The sequence below is a fragment of the Mastigoproctus giganteus genome, chromosome 8 (genome assembly GCF_048544385.1).
Source record: "Mastigoproctus giganteus isolate SK-2022 chromosome 8, ASM4854438v1, whole genome shotgun sequence".
In the NCBI taxonomy this organism is placed as follows: Eukaryota; Metazoa; Arthropoda; class Arachnida; order Uropygi; family Thelyphonidae; genus Mastigoproctus; species Mastigoproctus giganteus.
The window spans coordinates 3034432-3057059 of NC_143582.1; the positions used below are offsets into that span (position 1 = coordinate 3034432).

Sequence of the window (22628 nt, forward strand, 5' to 3'; positions counted from 1 at the left end):
AGGGCGTTATGCAAATAAACCTCCGCGAAAGGTTCTACGCTTTGTGTTTAAGCTCTTAACATTAAGATGCGGTTTGGGGGTAAATTACATTTTAATGTCTTCTCGGTATTTAAGAAGACACGATAACTTTGTAATTGACTCCGTAAAAGAAGTAGTTGCGTCATTATACTGAATGTTCTACACCCAACGCATCGAACTCCATTCAAGAAGATGGACTTTTTAATTTGCTTGCTCCATAGCACATTAGATGCAATTCTGCGCGAACTTGCCACAGGTCACCTCCTGCATAATTATGAAACAAATGGTAACAGTTCATACAAACTCAATGTGCGCAAAAAGTAAAACATGTTTGAGTCAGACTTTATGTCTAGATTAAAAATATTCCTTTATTATCCGGAACCTCGATTATCCAAACCAGACAAGGAAGTGGAAGCTAATGCTCTACCATTGATATACAGACTTGCATATATACAGGTAACATTCATTTACAGGAAAACTACACTGAGTGGACAGAAATCGAGCCTACTCGTTACTAGGTAGGTGGGCCTACCTAGTAACGGGTAGGCCTACCTTTCGCCCGGATAAGGGCAGTGAGGCATTGAGTCCACTAGTTTACGAAAGCGTTCCACAGGTATTTCATCCGTGCTTGCTGCACCGCTGTCTATAATTTTGTTCCTGGATCCAAAGCTCGAACGGACCTTTCCGTAGCATCCCAAAGATGCTCCACAGGGTTCACATCTGGTGAATGGGGAATGCTCTTCGAACGTCTGGTAAAATCTGCGGAATGCTCTTCGAACGTCTGGTAAAATCTGCGGAATGCTCTTCGAACCATGTTCTAATCACCACGGCTCTGTGGGGAGGCGCAGTGTCCTGCTGGAAGGGTCCATTGCCCTGTGGGTGCACGATAACCATGAAGGGATGGAGATGGTCTGAAAGGATGGACACGTAACCTGGACCGTTCAGAGATGCGTCTATACGTAGCAGACGTACCCTCCCGTCTGCTCGAAATAACTCGAAACGGGACTCATCGGACCAGGAGACCCGTATCCAATCATCCAAGGTCCAGTGCTGATGTTCTTTCGCCCGGTTGAGGCGTAGAGTCCTGTGTCGTGTTGTTAGCAATGGGACTCTGGTGGGTCCCATATCATATTGCGGCTAATGATCGCCTGATGGTCTTGGTGGAGACGTTTCTGGCACCTCCATTGTTGACGTCTGCGGTGATTTGTGCCACTGTCTCTCTCTCTCCGGTTGGCTGAAACAATGGGAGACAGACGTCGACGGTCACGTTCATCCACCACCTTTCTCCGCTCACAGCGCTGTCCACGATGATGAGACGTTATTCCGGAAATGGTGTATCTCCATACACTCTTCATACTGTCGAACGGAGTGATAGAGTGATCCATGCGTCGGGCACCCGCTATCATCTCTCTTTCAAAGTCGGTTAACTCACAACGTTTATCCAAACTGAGATCGAATTACCGTCTACGTGAATGCAGTGTACCTGTATATCTGCCAAGTGGTGGGTTCGTCCACTAGCGAGAGGGGGTGACAGCGTTGCGCTGCCCAAGAACTAGGTATCCTACGAATTCTGTCCTTTCAGTGTACTAATTTATGCTAAACCTTTTAACCTTTATAATAGCCTTTTATCTCCATGGAACACTCTCCACCAGTTTTTGTAATGTCCTTCGATATTTTCCGGCGTTCAAAGCGGCAACCAGTTCAGTTCTATTTTCTGGAAAATCTCTTCTCCCCTTCACAGGACGATCCAATTCCTCCAGATCTCTGCAGGATTCAGTTCAGAGCTCTGGGCTCTCTAATCCAACTTTTCGACGTTCATATTCTCAAATCAGTCCGTCAGAACGCGAACAGTGTCGTGTGGAGCGTCTTTCTTCTGATACAGAGATGGATCTTTTACGACGTCCTGCCACAACGTAAGTAACACGTTATAATCCAGGACGTCTAAACAGACAGACCTCAGCATTCATGATATTTTCCAAAACAACAATGGTTCCAGGTAAAACAGTCCCTCAGACCTTCATCCAGTGAAGTTTTCCTCGAAACTTCATGGTCGGGCGATACAGTCCGGCAGGTAACTTTCTCTAACCCGTCACATCCAGGCACGATCGTCAGCCTGAACGACCATGTACTGATACTGGTCATTCGAAAGCATAGTTTTCCATTAGTCCACGAACCACGAACGGCGGATTTTGTACTAATCATCCCAACTAATACCAGCAACGTCTGGAATTAGTTGGGGTGATTAGTGGCTTGTGGACGGCTGCAGGACCATGGTAACCCATATGGTTTATCAGAGCCCTGCTCTCTGACAGAACCACTCATCTTAAAGCGGATCAACACACAATCTGGAGAAAGATCACTGCGGGAGTTTCCCAAGGCGGAGTCCTCTCCTGACCATTATTCACTGCAATTATTATTCCGTTTGTGCAGCAGAGAGAAGACATACTCTACTATGCCAGTGATATTAAGATATATATACAGATTAACCCCGGCGAACATCTTTCAAACCTCAATAAAAAGATCAGTGAAAGTTACAAAACTTAGGATCCTATCTCCATCAATTTGGGCTCCTCATTAACCCTGCCAAATCAGCCCAAATTGTCTTCTCTCTCTCTGAAGCGCCAACCCACTGAAATCCAAGCTTCTCTAGACGGCATTCCCTTCCCAGTGGCCAAGATGCATAGAGACTTTGGAGTCGTCTTCGATTATAAACTGAGCTTCAACCCCCACATTGACAAGCTCATAGCAAAATTCTGTCAAATGCGCTGGACCACAAAACAACAACTGCTCCACGTTAGGGATCTGAATGTGACTCTTCGGTTCGTATATACCTCAGTATACTCCGTCGCATTGTATGCCTCGGAAATTTGGGGGTCCGCGGCCCCTACCAACATCAAGCGCGTGTACTCCGCCGAATACTGGCTCCTTCGTTGGATCACGCAAAAACATCATCGTCCACCCCAGCAATGGACAACTGCGATGGCGATATAACTTAATTTTGCCCGACTTCCAGATCTTGTATTTGAAAAACGCCTTGTTCTCACTGTCAAGATGACAACCGGAATGGTCTCGGAGCCAAGCATCTGGGAACTGTGTGGCTGGAGGATCCCTCTACCTGGACTGAGGTCAGCTCCAACGCTCACAGCTCACTATAACAGACTAGCGCTCAGTGGCTTTCTCCCCAGGGAGATGGTCCCCACAATCTTTTCAATTGACAGCGACCTCTGTAGGTTTGCGAAGGATCGGAGGTACCGAAGACAGATCCTTAAGAGCCTGACCTTGGCCAGGCAAAGTGCACATTGATAAGGGCAGCATAATAATGCCCAATATATTGTAAATAATGTTCAAAGCACGATGTCTTTATGAATGTGTTGTGAATAAAGTCAACAATATCTTTATGAATATAAATATAATATAAATGTAAATATGAATATCTTTATTAATTCATTGTAAATACTGTCAAAAGCATAATATCCTATAAATAATCTGACACTGATTCTATTTTATTGTTGGGTCTGGGGGATGAGCCCGAACTTCGATGTGGGCCCTGTCTCCCCAAGGCTATTGTCCACCACGATAAGTGTTTGCCTTTTATTTACATGATTGTTATTTTATATTGTACTTAATACGTAGTCATATAGTTATAGTTACGCTGGTTATTTTTTATTTTAATTTAGATAACGAGTTTTTGTGGATTTTACTTACCATAGGTAAAACCGTTATATTCGTTCGAATTTTGCAGCCATTGTTTTTGTATATAGTGGTAGGAAATTCAAATTTTTTAATTGAGGTAGCTAGGTAGCTCTACCGCATAATTATATAGTAATACGCTTCACTGTTTATATTTAATAGTTTCTATTCAAATACTATTGACATTTAATTTATTGATTTTATTAATTTAAACTACCATGCCCCAAACTAGAGCAGCAAAGCAACGGGCACAAAGTGGCAGGAGTGCTGTGACTCGAGGGAGAACTGAGGGGGGCGATTCTCCAACGCATCACAGCCTAAAAAAATGTGCAACTTGTGAAATGTTTGCCGAACTCTCTGGAACGGAACATGATATTGCCATGGGGGATGTCTTTGTGTGTGTGCGATGTAAGGAGTGTAAGGAAATCAGGCGACAACTCAGCGTTGTTATGGGCCTATATGAGAGTTTGAGGGACAGGGTGGATGCTCTCGAAAGATCTAAATTGAGGGGCCCATCAGGCTCTCAGCTGCCCACATCAACGCCAGAGCTTGCACTTGGTCATCACGCAACACAGCGGCAACCCCTAAGGCAGAATGCGCTGGTCCCACAGGAACTAGTAGTTGTTGGTGACTCTATTGTCAGGGAAACGGGGAACATGCTTTGTAAAAAGGATAGGTGGAACAGGACCAGGGTATGTCTGCCAGGGGCAAAGGTTGATGACGTTGTAGAGCGGATATCATCTTTCAAGGGCACAAAAGGTGATATAGTTGTACACGTTGGCACTAATGATATTAAGAGTAGGAGACCGGCAGAATTACTCAACAAGTACAGGTCACTGTTGAAAAAAAGCCGTGAATTAGGGTTGAATTTGAAAGTGTCTGCAATTCTGCCCAGACACGATAGGAGGGAGTACATGATGAGAGCCTTGTCGATCAATTCGGCCCTGGAAAGATTGTGCAAGGCTCAAGGGGTAGAATTTTTTCCAGCCTGGACTGTACTTGTTAACAGGAGAGATTGCTTCTACAGGGATGGGATACACTTAAATAGAAAGGGTGCAAGAATATTTGCTGATGCTATCGAGGCAGTGTTAGGTGGGTCGGAAAACTGCTAGAAATACAAAGACTAATAGTTTAACAGTAACCGCAGGCAGAGGTGAAGGTGATTCTTGCACAACTTCTATTAGAATAAGAAGCGACCTGGAGCGAGGGGTGTCGGGGGTTTCAGGGACGGATGGCAGTCATCATGGAATAGTTGGGTATATGGGATGTGTTAGAGTAACAAGGAATAGGCATAGGAGCATGTATGCTTGCATGTATACCAATACTAGAAGTATAGTAAATAAATTTGATGAATTTGAAGTGTTGGTCAAGACATCAAAGGCGGATATTGTTGGGATAACAGAGACGTGGTGTCACAAAGATATAAGGAATGCAGAACTGGAATTTGGGGAGTACAATGTGTACAGAAAGGATAGACAGGACAGAAAGGGAGGAGGTGTTATGCTGTTAATTAAGAAAAACATAAAATCAAAGGAAGTGCACCCAGTTAATATAGATGAACAGTGCACTGTTGAGTCAGTTTGGTGTGACATAAGCACTGCGAAAGGAAAAATAAGAGTAGGAGTGTGTTATAGGCCTAATGACTTGAATGAGTACAATGAACAATTGTACAGAGAAATAGAGTGGGCCAGTAAACCAGAATGTCTTATAATGGGGGATTTTAACTTCCCAGATATTGACTGGAACTTGTGGGTTGGTCACTCACATACTAGTGAGACTTTTGTGGATTTATTGGATGATTGTTTTCTGCAGCAGCATGTTCGAGAGGCAACCAGAGAAAGTAATACTCTTGATCTGGTTATCAGCAGTGATCATTCGTGTATTAAGAATTTGCAGATAAAGGAACCACTAGGTGGCAGTGATCACAGTGTGCTGAAGTGGGATTTACTCAAAGAGGTAACTACCGTCAGGGGTAAAGGAAAGGGTTTTTGCTTCCGTAAAGGGGAGTACAGTGGTCTCAGACAGTTTTTAAATTCTGTACAGTGGGATCAACTGACGATGTTACCAACAGTAAATTCTAAGTGGGAAGCATTCAACGAATTAATCGTGGAAGCTACTAGACTTTTCATACCGATTAAGAAATATTGTTCAAAGTTTAGGCCTAAATGGTTATCAAATGAACTAATGAAACTCGTGACAGAGAAGAAAAATGCATGGGATGCATATAAATTATCAGGCGACACAGAAGCCTATTGCAGATATAAGTTAATCTGTAATCAGGTCACAAAGGAGGTTCGGCAGGCGAAGGCGGATTACGAGAAATCTTTGGCAAAAGATGCTAAGAAAAACAGCAAGGATTTCTTTACTTATATAAACTCTAAAAGGAAGGGGATGAATATGATTGGTCCACTTGACATCGATGGTTCGACTGTTGATGATCCTGCTCAGATGGCAAACAAACTGAATGAGTATTTTGCATCTACATTCACACCTGAGGAATTATTACAGTTTGAAAATGGAAGAAGGTTATCAAATTGTAGCAGTGTGCTTAATGATTTTGTAATAACTGAGAGCAAAGTGGAGGAGAAATTGTTGAAGTTAAACATAAGAAAGGCACCTGGGGTGGATGGGATCTATCCAGTTATATTAAAGGAGGCGGCAAAGCAACTAAGCAAACCCTTAGCCATAATTATGAGAGCATCCTTGAACTCAGGGGAGGTTCCCACTGACTGGAGATGTGCAAATGTATCCCCAATTCACAAAGGTGGATCGAAGGGTGACACGAGTAATTACAGACCAGTTAGTTTAACTTCTGTTCTGGGTAAAATAATGGAGTCACTGGTTAAAGATGCATTGCAGGATCATCTAGACAAGACTGCAGCAATAATTCAGACACAGCATGGGTTTGTTAAGGGAAAGTCTTGTCTGACAAATTTGATTGGTTATTATGATGCGGTCACAAAGGAACTGGATGCAAAAAATAATTTTGATATCATATACTTGGATTTCAGGAAAGCTTTTGACACTGTTGCGCATGGAAGACTACTGTACAAATTTTAGCAGAATGGTATTAAGGGCAAGTTGCTACAATGGATAAAGGGATGGTTAAGTGGGAGAAGACAGAGGGTGGTAATCAATGGGTGCTGCTCTTCGTGGACTAATGTTATTAGTGGAGTCCCACAGGGTTCGGTGTTGGGTCCACTGTTGTTTTGTGTATTTATCAATGATATTGATGAAGGTATATCAGGCTTAATGTCGAAGTTTGCAGATGACACAAAGGTTGGCAGGGTTGTTAATGACAGTAATGGCAGTGTGCTACTGCAACAGGATCTAGATAATTTGGGCAGATGGGCTAAGAAGTGGCAACTGAAGTTTAACCTTGACAAATGCAAAGTACTGCATATGGGTAGAAGTAACCCCAGAGAAACGTACCAACTGTGTGGTACTACACTTAAGGTGGTAGAAAATGAAAAAGACCTGGGAGTAATTGTGCAGTCAGATATGAAGTTTTCTGAGCAATGCAGACAGGCTGCCAGGGCAGGTCATGGGGTTTTGTCAATGATATATAGGAATTTTGCTAGCAGGGAAAAGGAGGTGATTGTCCCTCTGTATAAGGCAATGGTCAGGCCACGCCTTGAGTACTGCGTACAGGTCTGGAGGCCTCATTTTAGGAAGGATGTAGATTTGCTTGAGCGTGTACAGAGAAGAGCAACACGACTGGTGAGGGGAATGAAGGGATCCTCTTACCAAGAGAGGCTTAAGTTCTGCAAATTGCAGTGGCTGGAGACTAGGCACCTGCGCGGTGATCTGATTGAGGTCTATAAGGCCTTGAATGGGTTGAGCACGCTGAATTCTGATGGGATCCTTCCACTTGTTCAGATTACGAACCTACGGGGACATAAGTTCAAATTAAGAAAGACAGATGTAGAATAGATGTGCGGAAATTTGCCTTTAGCCAGCGGGTGGTTAATTGCTGGAACAAACTTCCATCTGTCGTTGTGGAAGTTGATAGGTTAAATAAATTTAAGGAGGAACTGGACAGGCATTTGGAGGGAATGGTGTGATTTTTTTTTTTTTTTTTTTTGGCTGATGCTGCATAAGCTCCTACACTTGCTTTCTTGCATCACGTGCCACTACTACTACTACTACTACTACCAGCCAGTGTAAAACCCCTGGCATTGCTGCTGTGAAGGGTCTATTGTATATACCACGTTTGTATACAATAAAGATTATATGTATATTCTTCGCACTGTACTAGTGCTGACATGTGTCTTAGTTATCTCACTGAGGGCTTGTGTGTACGCAGGTAGACGCTGTCGCAGAAGATTCTTTGCAAAGCTCTCCGGTCATGTTCAGTTTCGTGACGGTTTCTGCACCAATCTACTTCCATTTATTTATGGAGTGAGAAGCGTTTGTTGACGTTCGGAATTCTCTGCGCAAAACTCCCTTTTGGGATGTTCTGTCAGTTGTTTTTAAAGCCCATCAAATATATTAAAAAATCTTTCTCTGTCTCTCTTTACGCTTTATTGGACACATTAAAAATGTGTCAGTTTTAAAATTTGCCTCCAATCTAATCTATTATCTAAAATGATTCATCACCCAGTTAGCACGTAATGTGGCCACATTTAAACAAACAAAGAGAGAATCGTCAATCCATTAATCCGTGGCTGCGGCAGTACCAGATAATAGAAGGACTGTTTGAGACCATAAAACAAATACAATTTATTGAGTTCATTTAAGGAATATTCCGTGGGATTTCTTTTTACTCCTATTCGAATGATGCAGAAGCTGATTATGGAAGAAATTTTGTAGTTACAAGATTAACCAGGATTTGTTGGTTGGTTTCAAAACTAGTGTTTCCATTCATAATTTTTTCCTGAATCCTTTGAACAGCTGGAGTGTCAGTCTTTATTACCAATATACGTTCAAATTTTACAAGTTTAATTTTCTAAGGATTTCGAGCAATCTCTCTAGTGGATTTGTGGTTGCATTTCATTTAAAAATGTTATGTCGGGGTGTAATTGATGTACTGGGTTTAGTTTGAAGTTTCTGCTTCTCTTTTCTCTACCAACTAACTGTACTGCGAACACATCAAACACAGTCGCTTTATTAGGTTGAAACGTATTTAATGGCTTTCAGTTTAGCTTCACATGTCACCATGGCGACCACTGACAAGACAGACTTTATTGGCCGTGGTTGCTGGAGTCATACGTGTCATTATGAAACAAATTGAAGTGCTGAAACATAATTTCGTCAGATTAAAAGGAACACTCCCCTCCCTCACTCTGTGGAAAAGGCCTAGGTTTGATTCTGGTCACCATCGAAGTTGAGAAATACTTCTCTTTTCAGAGGGGAGAACCTTTGATGGGTTTGTTTCGCATCGTGATCGAGTTTGTCGCTTCGGCAACACCTACATGTTTCTTTTCCTGAACTCTGGTTTTTCATCGCAAAATAAAATGAAATTTGACCATGGAATTTTGAAACTCTGTATGTAAGCTAACCACAGATTAAAGTCATATCGTGCCTTCTCCTGGTGGCATAGTTTCTAAATGAAACCACAAATGGTAAGAATAGCGATTTTTGCCTGAGATTAAAATCTTAACCTTAAATCTCAACTCCTCTCGTGGGGAGGGGGCTGCAGTAGAGGTCTCCCGGCCAACTATATGTGTATATATAGGTGCTATGGTGGATTTTGTGACTTACTGATTAAGATTGTATCTACTTGCAATGAATCAAGCTTTGTTTTAACATTTGCATCCCACTCACACGATTTGTGAGTGATTCCAATCGCGACTGTCCATCTGATGAATGCTGATTTATGAACACTGCCCGCCTGTTTCCTACCCTTCAACCAGTCTTTAATCTATCAATGGAACTTCCCAGTTTTCTCGACTTACTCTAATTTATACAAAAATCTCTCAAGAGGAATATCAAAAGCCTTGCCAAACTCCCGATATATTTTACGCGAAGTTTATCTCATCGAACTGAGTGAAGGAATGAATATATATAAATTGCTGTACAATGTTCTCGGAACAGGATGATATCTTATACATGGTCAACATATTTTAGTTGAAGATGCTAACAAGTATTTCTTACAATGATTTATAAAATTAAGAAACTGTTTGAATATTAGCATCCAACCATCTTGTTTTAACGATTCTGAATTGGAATCCATTTCGGACAGTCATCCATTATGGATACTGGGCAGACTAGGGAGGACTCTTGCACGATGGTATGCCAAATGCAGTCGAGGGATTGGATCATCTGGAGAATCTGAGTGGGGAGAAATCATCCTGAGAGAGAAACAGGGCCTGTTGAAGCTTAATAATAAGAACTTTGGAGAATCCTGCAGAAGCAAACATTCCAAATTGCTCCATAGCCTCGTCATAATAATTTATTAGATTAATCAGCAAGATTTCTCCTTCACGAAACTATGCTGAGATTTATTCATGATTCCATTCTTGTCAGGATGGTCGAGTATTTTGTTTTACCATCTATTATCTTACCAAGCACAGATGTCAGACTCACCCACAGGGCACCCAGACCCTAGATAATGCCGCGAGTACAGAGATTTACACAGAATCAATACAAAGCAGTCACTTGTATTAAAATATATACAAGATTTGAATTAAGAAACAAGAAATCTTATGCATTGAGGGTTTAGTGTAAAATCAATATGATTCAGGTATTGAATAATCAATACCTGAAGGAAACGGAACAGCGGACTTCCAAGTAAGTGGTGATTACGAGAGGGGGGGGGAATGAGAAATTGGTTTTATAAGGAGAATTTAAGCGGGATACAAGGAGAGGTATTTTTTCAAGAAAAGATGGAGAATCGATAATAGAGTTTATGACATTGTAGACAAAAAGAAACCAATGGAGTTGTTGTTTGGAGTGCAGAGTCTGAAGCAACCACAAACAGCTCCATAGTTCTGACAGTAAAAGCCAAGGCGATTTCAAAAGGATAAGAATTTAATTTGAATTCGCTCAATTCTGTGAAAAAGATATTCCTGTTGTGGGCACCAAATAATAATCAAAAATGGGAAGTATAAGCTGCTTGTAGAGAAGAATTATAATTTTGTTACTCTTGAAAATCGAGGAAGATCGCTTAATTAATCCAAGTTTGGAAGTCTGAGAGTACGTGATCAACATGGAAAGAGGAATGAAGGTCAGATGAAAATAGGACACCCACGTCCTTGAATTATAAGTATTTGCAATTAGAGAGTTTCCATAATATTCCATTCAAGCGACATGATTTACATTTTAATGGGTTTAGAAACAAGTTATTTTTATTGAGCCAAAGTGAGAAGAACCAAGACAGGACTGGAGTTCATCACTGTCAGTTGAAGAATAGATTACTTTGTAAAGTTTAATACCAAGTGCATAGAGTTGCCACTCAACATTAATAACGGACTGAAATAAAGTTGACAGATCATTAGTATAAACAATAAAGAAGAGCGGACCCAATGGTGAACCTTGAGGAACACCTTGCAAAATAATAAACAGAGTTGATGAAGTGCCATCGATTATTACGGATAGTTCGCGATTTCTAAGCAGTGAATCAAGCAAATTCGGTAATGGGGGTCGTAGATCGTAAGATGAAAGCTTGAAGAGCAGAAGATCGATGTGAACAGAGTCAAATGCATGCAAAATATCAAGGAAAAGCGAATCGATTAGATTTTTTTTGTCCAAATTAGTTTGTAGAAAATGAGGGAAAAAGGCCAGATTTGAAACAGTTGATTTCCTTGGGAAGAAAATCATACTCTGATGATTATTGATAAAAGGGTGGAGAGAGGAGATAAGATAGTAATTAAAATAGAATAGGAACTAAGATATTTATAAAGTAGGCGCTCAAAATTTTTAGCAATTTTTTTGAGTATGGTAATCGGTTGATAGTTGATAGGCATAGCTTTCTCATCTTTTTATATATAGGGACGACATAGGCCCCTTTGAATGCTGAACGATAACAACCAAGAAGAAGACAGTAATTGAAGAGATCTGTAAGAATTGGAGCTAAAGACGAACTACTTTTCTTGAAGAAAAGAGCAGGGAGGGTATCAGGAGCAGTGAATTTCTAAGCCGAGAAATGGCTGACTGAACATCGTCAGTAATAAGTTGATTATTACGAAATAACATCAGATTTGAGGCAAGGAGGCGTCCTGTCACCACTTCTGCTCATGGCTGCCATGAATGATGTGCAATGTAGAGTGGCGGAACAAATTGGGCAAGACCAAATGAAAGTAATGCTCTTCGCAGATGACCTCTGCATATGGGGAGAGAGAGCAGGGAACAAGTGCAACGGCAAAGTTGATATGTGGGCTAGTATTGTCAATGAATTTGGACTGGTTTTCAGTCAGGAGAAGAGTGAAGTAGGTTCTAAAGAGGAGTGGCGAGCCTGACGGATACATTGCAATGGTAGGGAAACAGCTAAAAATGGTTAACAACTTCAAGTATCTAGGAAGCACCATTACAAAAACCGAAGTGAAAGATTAAGAAATAAGAGCGGGCGGGAATTTCTATAGGCAGACAAGAGACCTGATCTGGAACAAGACATAACACTGAAGTGTAAGAAGGCTATATACCAGACCTATTACGTACCAGTTGTGACATATGCTTCTGAAACTTGGACTATGAGGAAAAATGATGACAAGACGTGACAAAATCAGAAATGATGTGATTAGGGAGAGAATTCAGGTTGAAAAACTCTAGAATAGGATTGAAAGGTCCCGTTTGAAATGATTTGGACTTGTCAAGAGGATGAACGAGAGGTGTTTGACAACAAGAATGTTTGATTTACAATTAAGGGACAAAAGACCAGGGAGGGAACCAAGATGGAGATGGCAGGACATGATAAAGAACTGATGTCATTAAGAGAGGAGGAAACTGAAAAATCAACGACGGAGAGAAATACACGGACATAGTGCATGGTGACGAGGTTCATATCGACCCATGGAACAGCGGAACGATGACATGATGATGAGAATTGATTGATCATCTTGATTTACTGAATAGATCATCTAATGGGACCTCACTATATAGCAAGTTCTTCGGAAACTTTACTGTTATAGTAGTAGGTTAAGAGCGCCACCTAGTGAATGAAATTATACAGCGTGTATACTGCCCCAGAAAATTTATTTTCCTCTCCATTTAGCTTCTCCTTCTGCTTGGATCGGTTAGTGATGGATGTTCCTTGAATGGATGACCCCTTTACCTCGACGCTACACCCACACCCGGAGAGGATAAAAACATACGACTCCATCGCCGAATGTCTGTTTCACCGCAGTTTCTACTCGCTGTTACGATGCGACTGGTCTATCAGGCACGAACAGAACACGCGTCAGCCGAACCTCACAAAACGGCACTCCTATCACGCTCTATGTCGCTGTCCTGTCCAAGAACGCATCACTGGTCGCCGCGGTTCGCTGAGTAATCGCTTCGAGATGGAACCCCTAAAAGTATGGAACTGTTGGGTAATTCGTAAGTACCACTGGCTTACTGGGATGGCGTTCTCCTTCAGCACGATGGTCGTGCAGCATTACGGTTTGGAGTTAATGTTTTCCGTTTGTCAGCGGGTGAAGAAATGCGATGTTTTCAATTTCTGTGGCAATTAAGGTGGATGGTTGGGGATGGACAAGGACGAAGGCAGTTTTTTTTTCCCCTCACATCTCGTTTTTTTAAATGTGGAAGTTTGAAAATTCGTGATGCTTTTTAAAATCTTTTTTTTAGCCTTTGAATTATACGAAATGTAAGTCCACTTGTTGTCTTAGTTGTTGCCCAAAATTTAAAAAGCAAAAATAAACAACACCACTTTTGGATAATTAAAGGGAGTTAATAGTTTCTGTAGTCCGTACATTTTTGGCGTCCCAAGGCGATCGCAGACGGAAAATTAATAAATGAAATTCTTTTCGAAACTTTCGGAAATTCTTTTCCGAATTGATTAATGAGCTACGAAATACGAGCAAAAATGGAGTTCGTGACGTCATTAGCGTTCCACGCAGCGCGAGTAAGCTTACGGAAACGCGACCGACTTAGCCGTTGCGAATCGTAACACCATTTGCGATTCCTGCCGTTTTCGGTTGGAGAATTCTCGCACCGAACCCGCTTTTGTGTGGCAATTCGGATGAACATAAAGACCACCAGTGGCGCTCCAACGTTTATTTATTCGCACGCGCTAAGGAAAGACTTATGGAATGAGCTCGTGCGAGTGCTATGTATTTGTACACTGGATGAGCACTTTATTAGAACCACGTCCTAATAAATACGAAGAGAAACGTCGAAAAAGTGAGGTTGAATCCGATCTGGGTGCAATAGGCAGAGCAGGAAGAAGCTAGAGCAGGAGATGGAGATGCTAATGTTTTATTTAAACTTCTGGTCTGCCACTAATGGCAGGCAACGTACATTTAACCCCAGCTAGTGGCCTTTGTCTCCTGTCGCCGCTAATTACGGGCGACATTCAGGAGTGCGTGTAGCGAGGGGAGGAGGATTTAATGAATCGTGTTGAGGAAACGTGAAATGCGAAAGGGACTTCGCTGCGTGTGATTTAAGAGTCGAGCAGACGGAGATAAGTGACGATCACTTTGTACCATCTTTCAACTTTCGGGCCATTTCCTAGTGCCTGAGAGACGCCAATTCAGCTGGACAGTAATTAAAGACATTACCCGTTGTGTGTGAGCACCGGAAGAGCAGGCCCAGCAATGTTTCCCCCGCCTTTCCTTTCCAGGGGGGAATCCGATGCTAAATGTTTATCGAGACAAAGATTTTCTAGCGAGCGTAAGTGCCTTCCTGTCTCTCCTGACAACAGAGTAATGTAAACCGACATGCCATGCGATCTCTCAGCAATAGCGCCCTCTCGCGTCTATTTTGGTGACTTTAACTATTAGCGAAGGACAAATGTTTACAGGCCCTTGAAGGCATTCCGGGTAAACAGAGCAATCTGCTTGCATCGTGATGAACAGCTTGAAAGAGAGCTGGGCAGCGCACGTGGAGTGTTATGGGCTTCGCAGGATTCAAGTCCCCTTTTTGTCTCCCTTTATTTTAATTTCAGACTTTTTTTTTTTGCAAGTGTATTGCAAGTCTCGAAAAAATAATTTTCTGTCTGTTTTCTAAAAGAAATCTTTTGAAAGAGTTTGGTAAAGTTTTTTGTACGTTCTGGCAAGGGGCCTTACCTCGGCACGATCAGGCGGAATTTATGTAAGGCGTTACCTGTTAAACCCCACAAACTTTCTCACTTAGCGAAAAGATAATAAAAACACTTAATATCAATTTATCTTTGGCATTTCTATGATAAAAATTAGCTGTTTTGTGTTTTATGATCTGTTATTAGCACACATGCTGAGCTTCGACTGTTTTGCTCCAACTTTAGAATTTAGTTCGTTTTATGTGCATATGGGAAGCGATTTAGGCTAGTACGTTTTTTTCTTCATACTCAAGGTAAAATGTGAATAATCTACATATTCTGTATGTTATTAGCTGATGGTTATATCCCATGATCATAGATTGTAAACATGTTTAAACAAAAGTAAAAAAAAAAACGCGGTAAAGTGGTTCGAAAGAAAAATTGAGGTAAACCGGGATGCTTCTATATGGCACAGGTCGGTTTATTTAGCACATGTTCTCCTTTTAAAACGAAAATTTACACTTTTTAATATTTTCTGGCGTGTGATTGATCAAATATGAAAAAATTTTTTTTCTTTATAAAGAACGCGAATCAGTGAATCTTTGTCCATGAGAGAAAAAGCCATGGATCTCCACACAATGTGACGTAACCTTCAGTACCGCCATCTATCGGCGTAACAACGGAATAATTTATGGATATAAAAGATTTTTACGAGTAAGGTCTCCGATGAGATCCATTAATTATGATAGCGATGTATGATGCACGCGGTAATTATTAAGGCTTTAATTAAATAAGCATCTTATCAGGCTACACGAAGCTAGAGCTTTATTCAGTAATATTACAGTTAGGGCTGTCAGGATTTTTATGGGGGACATCGGAGCAGCAACTCCATTCAATGTTCTGGCTATCATTGAACACCATTCTGCAGACTGCGAGATGAAATTGATATCAGCGAGGGAATCCCAGAAACGGCACCACCATCTTGATGTAACGTCAGTATTGCGCTTTCAACAGACAGTCACCCTTGGGATGCACATTGAAAGCCAAGAGCCGTTTAGTATATCAGCAAGGCCTCCCAAGTAGCATCATCCGCTCGCTTCATCTCGACCCCGGCGTCCTGAAAGGTCAGTTTATCGGGACTTAATAGTCTCTCGCTCTGAAGCTGCGAACTCCTTATCAGCGGCATTGGAAAGTGAAATTCGCCAGTCATGTGAGGACCACATGAACGCATTGTTGCGCGTTAAAATTGATAGTCTGGTTGCTAGGACAACGCTCTCTGTTGCTGCTTTGGAAAAAAATATTCGAGCAGTTGGAGGAGCTGCTGGAGTTTAAACAGGGGCGAGCAACAAACGCTATCAGGGCACATTTCAGCAATTAATGGATATTTTCTAACTTATCGCATTAAATCTCTTTGATGTCACATCGCAAAACGAGAATTCCAAGCGAAAGTGATTTTTTGCCAGTGTCTGTATGTGGCCTGCACAACGATTCTGATTATTTGGAATTTTCTAATTTTCAAATATATTTGCTTTCAGCTGTAGCCAGTCGATAATCTAATCTTCACTCACACACACTCACACAAAAGTGCGCCCCCCTTTCCCTACCCCACTCCAACCTGCGATGGAAAATCTGGAGTAATGAGATTTTCGCCGAACATGTGAATAACCTGACGAGTGGTTATAAGTTCGCGAAGGCTTCGCACTGCTAGATCTCAGAAGCCCTGAGGGGTTGAACTTCTGGAAAGCTTTGTGTTTCAAACTCTACTCAGAGATATCCAGAAAGAAGACCGAATATTTGTTAACTTCACAGCGCTCTGATAGTTGAACTGCTTCTTCAGAAAACTAATATGGAACTTAGCTGCAAATACCTTTTCATTTTCAGATTTCTCTATGGTTACAGTCTGGTGCCATTTCTCCTTTTGTCAGCAAATTTTATAATTTTTAATTTTTCTAAAGTTTTTGAAAAATAATTTTGGATGTCTTATAGACATTTTGTAAATCTTCTTTAATGATTGAGATAGGTTGTTCCTGTAAAAGTAGTTTTTTTTGCAAAACACCAAACATCTTTTGACAACAAGGAATCTATTGGACATTCCGGCGTGCAGAAGGCCTAACTTCTATGACTTTTTCCCATTAGTTTAATATGTGCTCAGTGGCCATCGCACCGATTGTCTGTCATTAGCCGATTTGGTAGGCGCTGCGGTAATGATTAAAATAATGGCGAGGGGAGGAGGAGAATTGGAAATTTTGATTCCCACCAACCATCTGTGTTCGCGTAGTTTCCTTAATTGATGTTGTGTTAGCTGCACTGAGAAGAGCAGAGAGTACAAAGGCAGCTGGGAAAATCTCTGTCAAACGACCTTTAAATGCCATGTTGGGCACTAATGATCGCGTCTCTTGGCAGAGAATTTCCAATCGCGCGTTAAATTTTGCTGTTGCTGTGCATCATGGAACTTATTACGTGTGATATATCTCCCTTCATTTGTTCTGGTTTTCTGTGTATATTGTGTGTAAATTGCGTGTGTTCTGAGGTTGATTTTCTTTTTGCCGGTCAAAAAACACTAGTTTCCAGGAGAAAAACCTTGCTACCCTCGCCTGAGACCGACTAACTTAGCCACATTGTGAAAAAGGCCCATAAAAATTCCTCACATCATGGGGAGGCGATTCTACTAACTGCTATCCACGAGGGCGCATTGTTGCATTACACTTTTTATAAAATGCTTTTTATAAATATGAGGTTATCACGAGTCTTTTCTACTCGGAACATAAACATCATTTAATCCTTGTGTCAAATATGGCGGTAAGCCGCCCCCTCTTCCACACGGAACATAAGGATAAGTATATTTATAACTAATTATATTACAACTAATTAGCTAATATAGATAATTTTCACAAAGGAAATCATATAGATTCCTTATTTCCTATATTGACTATACCAAAATGAATCTGTTCATATTGATCTTTTTCTCTTCAAGCTTTCATCCTGTGATCTATCTACAGCCCTCTTTACTGAATGTATTCAAATCACTGTTTAGTAATAGTCAATTATCCATAATATTTGAAGGCATATCATCAACTTCGTTTATTGTTTCACAAGGCGTTTCTCAAGGCTCATCCTTAGGCCCGCTTCTGTTTATTATTTATATTAGCAATCTGTCAAATGTATTTCAGTATGCTAATGTAGATGGCGCTCACTAAACCTTAGAAAGTTATCAATTAACCCACCGACAGCTATGAACCCCAAACCTTTCTCTCTTTCCTCTTATCAAAACTTATTATTATATCTCCATCGCTTCTAAGAAATGCCTTTCTCTGTACCTCGTCTGAATTCTCATTCCCATAAGGTAATCATGCAATTCTACTTTCACTGAGACCCATATCATCCACCACGCTGGGTGGCAACTCATTCCATTGTTCGACAACTCGCTACCCATCGGCGAACTTCATGACATCCAATCTTCTGTTTGAGATTTTATATTTGCATCCCTGTCCCCCTGGTTCATGTCTCACCCACGAAGTGTCTCTATACCTAGGTTAGTGTATCCCCTTAGAGTTATTGGGCGTTACTTTTACCGCTGGATGTGAGTTCGATAAACATGTTAGAAATATACTAAACCAAACGAAAAAACAAATTGGCTTTATTAAACACAGACGTGCAAATTTCAAGATCCTCAGTTGTCTGTGCTCCTGTTCAAAACGACTGTACCCCCTATACTGGAGTTTGCTTCTCCTATATGGAACCCACACTATTCGTATTTGATACAGCAAATAGAATTGCTACAGATGAAATTCATCCACTACCTTTCCAGACGTAATCCCATGTTTTACCACCGAATCTCTGTTCCTACTTCAAGCTTCAGTCTTTGGAAACTCGGCGAATTGTTTTCGATCTAACACTGTTGTACCATATCTTCACTGGTTCGACCTACCTGCCGGATCTTCTATGCCCGATTGATCTTCACACTCCAGCGGTGGTAATAGACGGAAGACTACATTCCACATTGGTAACTGTAGATTAGAGATATCCAGGAACTCCTTCTTCAAAAGAACATTGGCACTCATGAACAAGTTTGATCTGGATGTGGCTGTGAACAGGAAAGGGTTTCACAGAATTATTTGGTAGGTTGACTGGTTGACGGATGAATTCTGGGTTAAAGACGTCCTCAGCAATCCGTGTATATGTGACGTCTCCTGCAGCTACCTGCTGGCTGCGATTTTCTTCATGGCAGTGGACTTGATGTCATGAATACCTTTTTTATTTCTTTGAATTTGACTTTTCCCATTTGAATGAACTTTCATCGTATAAAGTATGTTATTCTACTATTTATTTTTATGTTTTGTACAATCTTTGTTCTGTTAACTTTGCCGTCCACACCTTCTAAGCCGTTCTTAAAATGTGGATCGCTTTGTACCCGTGGCCAGTCTGGTCACCCTTCCGAGAACCCTCTCCAAAAGCTCCATGCCTCGTTTTAGGTACAGATCTGAATGCAGTAGTCGAATTCGGGCTAACCATCGCCTTATAAAGAGAGATAATGACTTACTTTTCTCTAATAGCAAAGTCCCTATAATTCTATGCCTTCCTAGCCACCTGTTTACAATGCCTGGAAAATTTCGTGGCCGATTGAATCGAAATCACCGTCTCTGAATCCAGGATTTCTGTTCTCCAAATACATTATATTCAGAAGCTTTAAACATTAGTCACCATTTTTTGACCATATATGCAACCGATCAAAAACATAGCCCAGCTCAAATTGTTAATCACCCTTCTCACTTTCAAATCATCAATAACCATTTATAACATCCGTTGGATACTCTCGCTGATATCATTCGTGAAAATTACAAATCGCAGGAGTAGAAACACTGATCTCTAATGAAGCACACTTTTTGTATCGGTCTGTCCTGAAGATTGGCTATTTACGACAACCCTCTGTCGTCGCCTATCTCTTCTTCATCCACTGTAGGACTTTACCAGTAATTCAGTTTGTTCTAGTTTATATAGCAGCATTCGTGATCAGATCCAGTTATATTCTGGAAAACATTTTATTCCACTTTCATTTTGGAATTGTAAATTCCTTACTTTGGACAGCCTTCGTAGACAGTTGCTGTTGTAGTAAGATTTTAGGAGCCTCAGTTTTAGCATGTTTTTTTCGGGAATAAAAACCATGCTACCCTCGCCTGACACCGACTAACTCAGCCACGTTGTGAAAAAAGCTCGTAAAAATTCCTTACATCACCAAAGGGACTCGAACTCCGGTCTTTTCCATCCGCTGTGGGGAGGACGACGATTTTACGAACTGAGCTATCCTCGAGAGCTCACGGACAGTAACAATGCGTGACTGGAAAGTGTTTTTCTTGGAGAACTTCAGACCATTCTTTACATAAGGCAACATGAATTTTTCTTTGGAGAAAACAACTTTCTAGGTCCTATAAACAACGGAGACTCTCAGAGCCTTAGGACATCTTTAGTCAATTCTTGTGACTATGTATATAAAGTGCTTAGCATCATAATACACAGCCATTTCTGAATAAACAGAAAGTTCTGTTTATTCAGAAATGGCTGTGTATTATGATGCTAAGCACTTTATATACATAGTCTAAACTTGTTCGCAGCTTGAGGCTCTAGCCCTAAATGCGCCTTAGTCAATTCTTGTGATTAACATCGTTTATGACTGTCATGAAAAAAGGCTTTGTTTGGAGTCCGTTTAGACGAGGGGAAAATTTCGGCCTTTTTTGCACCTTGAACGAGGTGTCCTCGACAGTATAGGTTGTTGTAGGTTACTTTTAGGTGCTGCAGCGACTTAGGCCATGTTGCCGTTTGAAATTGCGTGTTCTGTGCTCGATTTTCTGTTTCCGGGAAGAAAAACCATGGTACTGTCGTCTGAGACCGACTAATCCAACCACGATGTGAAAAAGGTACACAAAAGTCTTTTGACAATTGAGGAATTTGAACTCAGATCTTTTCCACCTGGCGTGGGGAGGACTGCGATTCTATCGATTGTATTACGGCGAGGGTGACAGTACAGAATTTTGCCAATTGACACTTTCGAGAGGTCTGGATTCGAATCCGTCAATGATCCCATCAAACGCGGGAACACGCACACATTGGTAATTGGTAACTTCCTCATTAATTCAACTGGAGTGTACTTGTATTCTATGGTTGTTTTTCTTTTTCAGAAAATATATTCCAGGTGAGGTTTTGGGAAAGTTATCAGTTACCATGGAAACGAAATTGTATATTCTTACGCTCATCGCAGTCTTCGTGACCGCAAAGGCTGTTACTTAAAACAGTTAAACAAATTTCACACGAATCTAACCCAAATGAAGTAGAAGATTCTTCCTACTCTCTCAGTCATTACATTAATTGGGAACTGCGTATCTTTTCCCACGCGGAGCCTTCTTGTACAACCACATAAAATCGTGCTTGCCCGTGTTGGGTTACTTGCAGCACATTAACGGTCCTCGAAAATTACAAATAGACGCCTTACACGCTATGCTAATTGGCTATCACATTGCTTCCTACGTCAACATATGGTTGCTTTCCCTTGCCACACCGCATCAGGCCATGAATGCCAATTCTCGTTCTACTTAAAGAAGAATTGCGAAAGTATTCCTCCTCCACCAATATTTCCATTTACGATTATGTAGATTAGGCATCGTTTTAGGGACAAGCCCATTCACAGGGTTTGATTTAAGCACTGTTCCTCAAATAAAGGGAACTGTATTTTTAATACAACTTTTTTCTCTTCATACGAGGTGTGATCAAAACATGTTGGAACATGTCTCATTCAGAGACATCTGAAATGTGAAGAACTCTTTTCTAAATCCACTTATAGAAATGAATTGTTTAGGAATAGTAGTTTGACTATTATATCTTAAAAGAAGGAAACATGGAATGAGGTTGAATCCCAAGAACTCCCAAATTCGACATTGCAAAGGTGAAGAGGTTTCATTTATTCAGATAGCTGATTGTGTGCTTGGTTGCTAAATAGTTAAATTTATTTAAAGAAATATCTGTTGTGAAAGGAAAGATCTTTGGCAAGATGGATGGATTCTTCACCATAACAAAGTATGTCAGAATGGAACTGTTCATTTGAAACTTCTTGATATACGGCTACGTAGACTGTTTTCTTTATTTGAATCTTCCCCCCTTAACTCATAACTATGGAATCAAGAGTTCGACACTTACCTTACCTGGATTATTGCTACACCGACACACACAGCGATGCAATCCAAGGGACGCCACGGACTAAAATTCCATCCTCACCCCACCAGGTAATCAAAAGGCTGCTTCGGTCTGAGAAGCTGTTTTCAAACGACTTTACTTCACGAGGAAGGACGACTTTTGGGTCAACAGAAAGCCACCTTGACCCAGCTGCGGAACAAAGGTAACCCTGGATGACCTCACGACCGTCAAATTGGGAGGACTTCGGAGTGATGTCGGATCGCGCGAGACATTCACACAGATGCCGGAGCTAGTGAGAGGTGAGGTCTACTAACGAGCTGGCTCCTCGCCGAGAAGTCTCGTGCTCTGCTCCGGGAGGAAGAGGACGCTAATGTCGGAAGGGTTCATTTCCAGAGGCTGGGGTGGTAACGGATTGTCTTTGTCGAAACATAACTGGGGAGGTGAATAACGTGAAATATGATTTCCTTTAATAAAGAAGACAGTCCACCCTCACACGTTGTATGTATTGCTTTGCTAAGATTGGCGAAATGTGATAGATAGTAACTAAAAGGGCGCGCTGTTGGAATGTATATGAGTTGACAAATTAATGGAAGCAGGACTTCCAACTAGCTTTGACAATGTT

At 41.2% G+C, this 22628-nt stretch overlaps 1 protein-coding gene across 2 annotated transcripts in view; it reads right to left on the reverse strand.

Moving 5' to 3' along the window:
- Positions 1-22323, reverse strand: part of LOC150081200 (suppressor of tumorigenicity 14 protein homolog) — a 154452-nt gene extending 132129 nt beyond the window's left edge. For both annotated transcript variants that reach the window (XM_090379375.1, XM_090379374.1), the window contains exon 1: positions 22010-22323. The gene's annotated coding sequence lies outside the window, so the exon portion shown is untranslated. The remainder of the gene's footprint in view (positions 1-22009) is intronic.
- Positions 22324-22628: the final 305 nt, after the last annotated feature.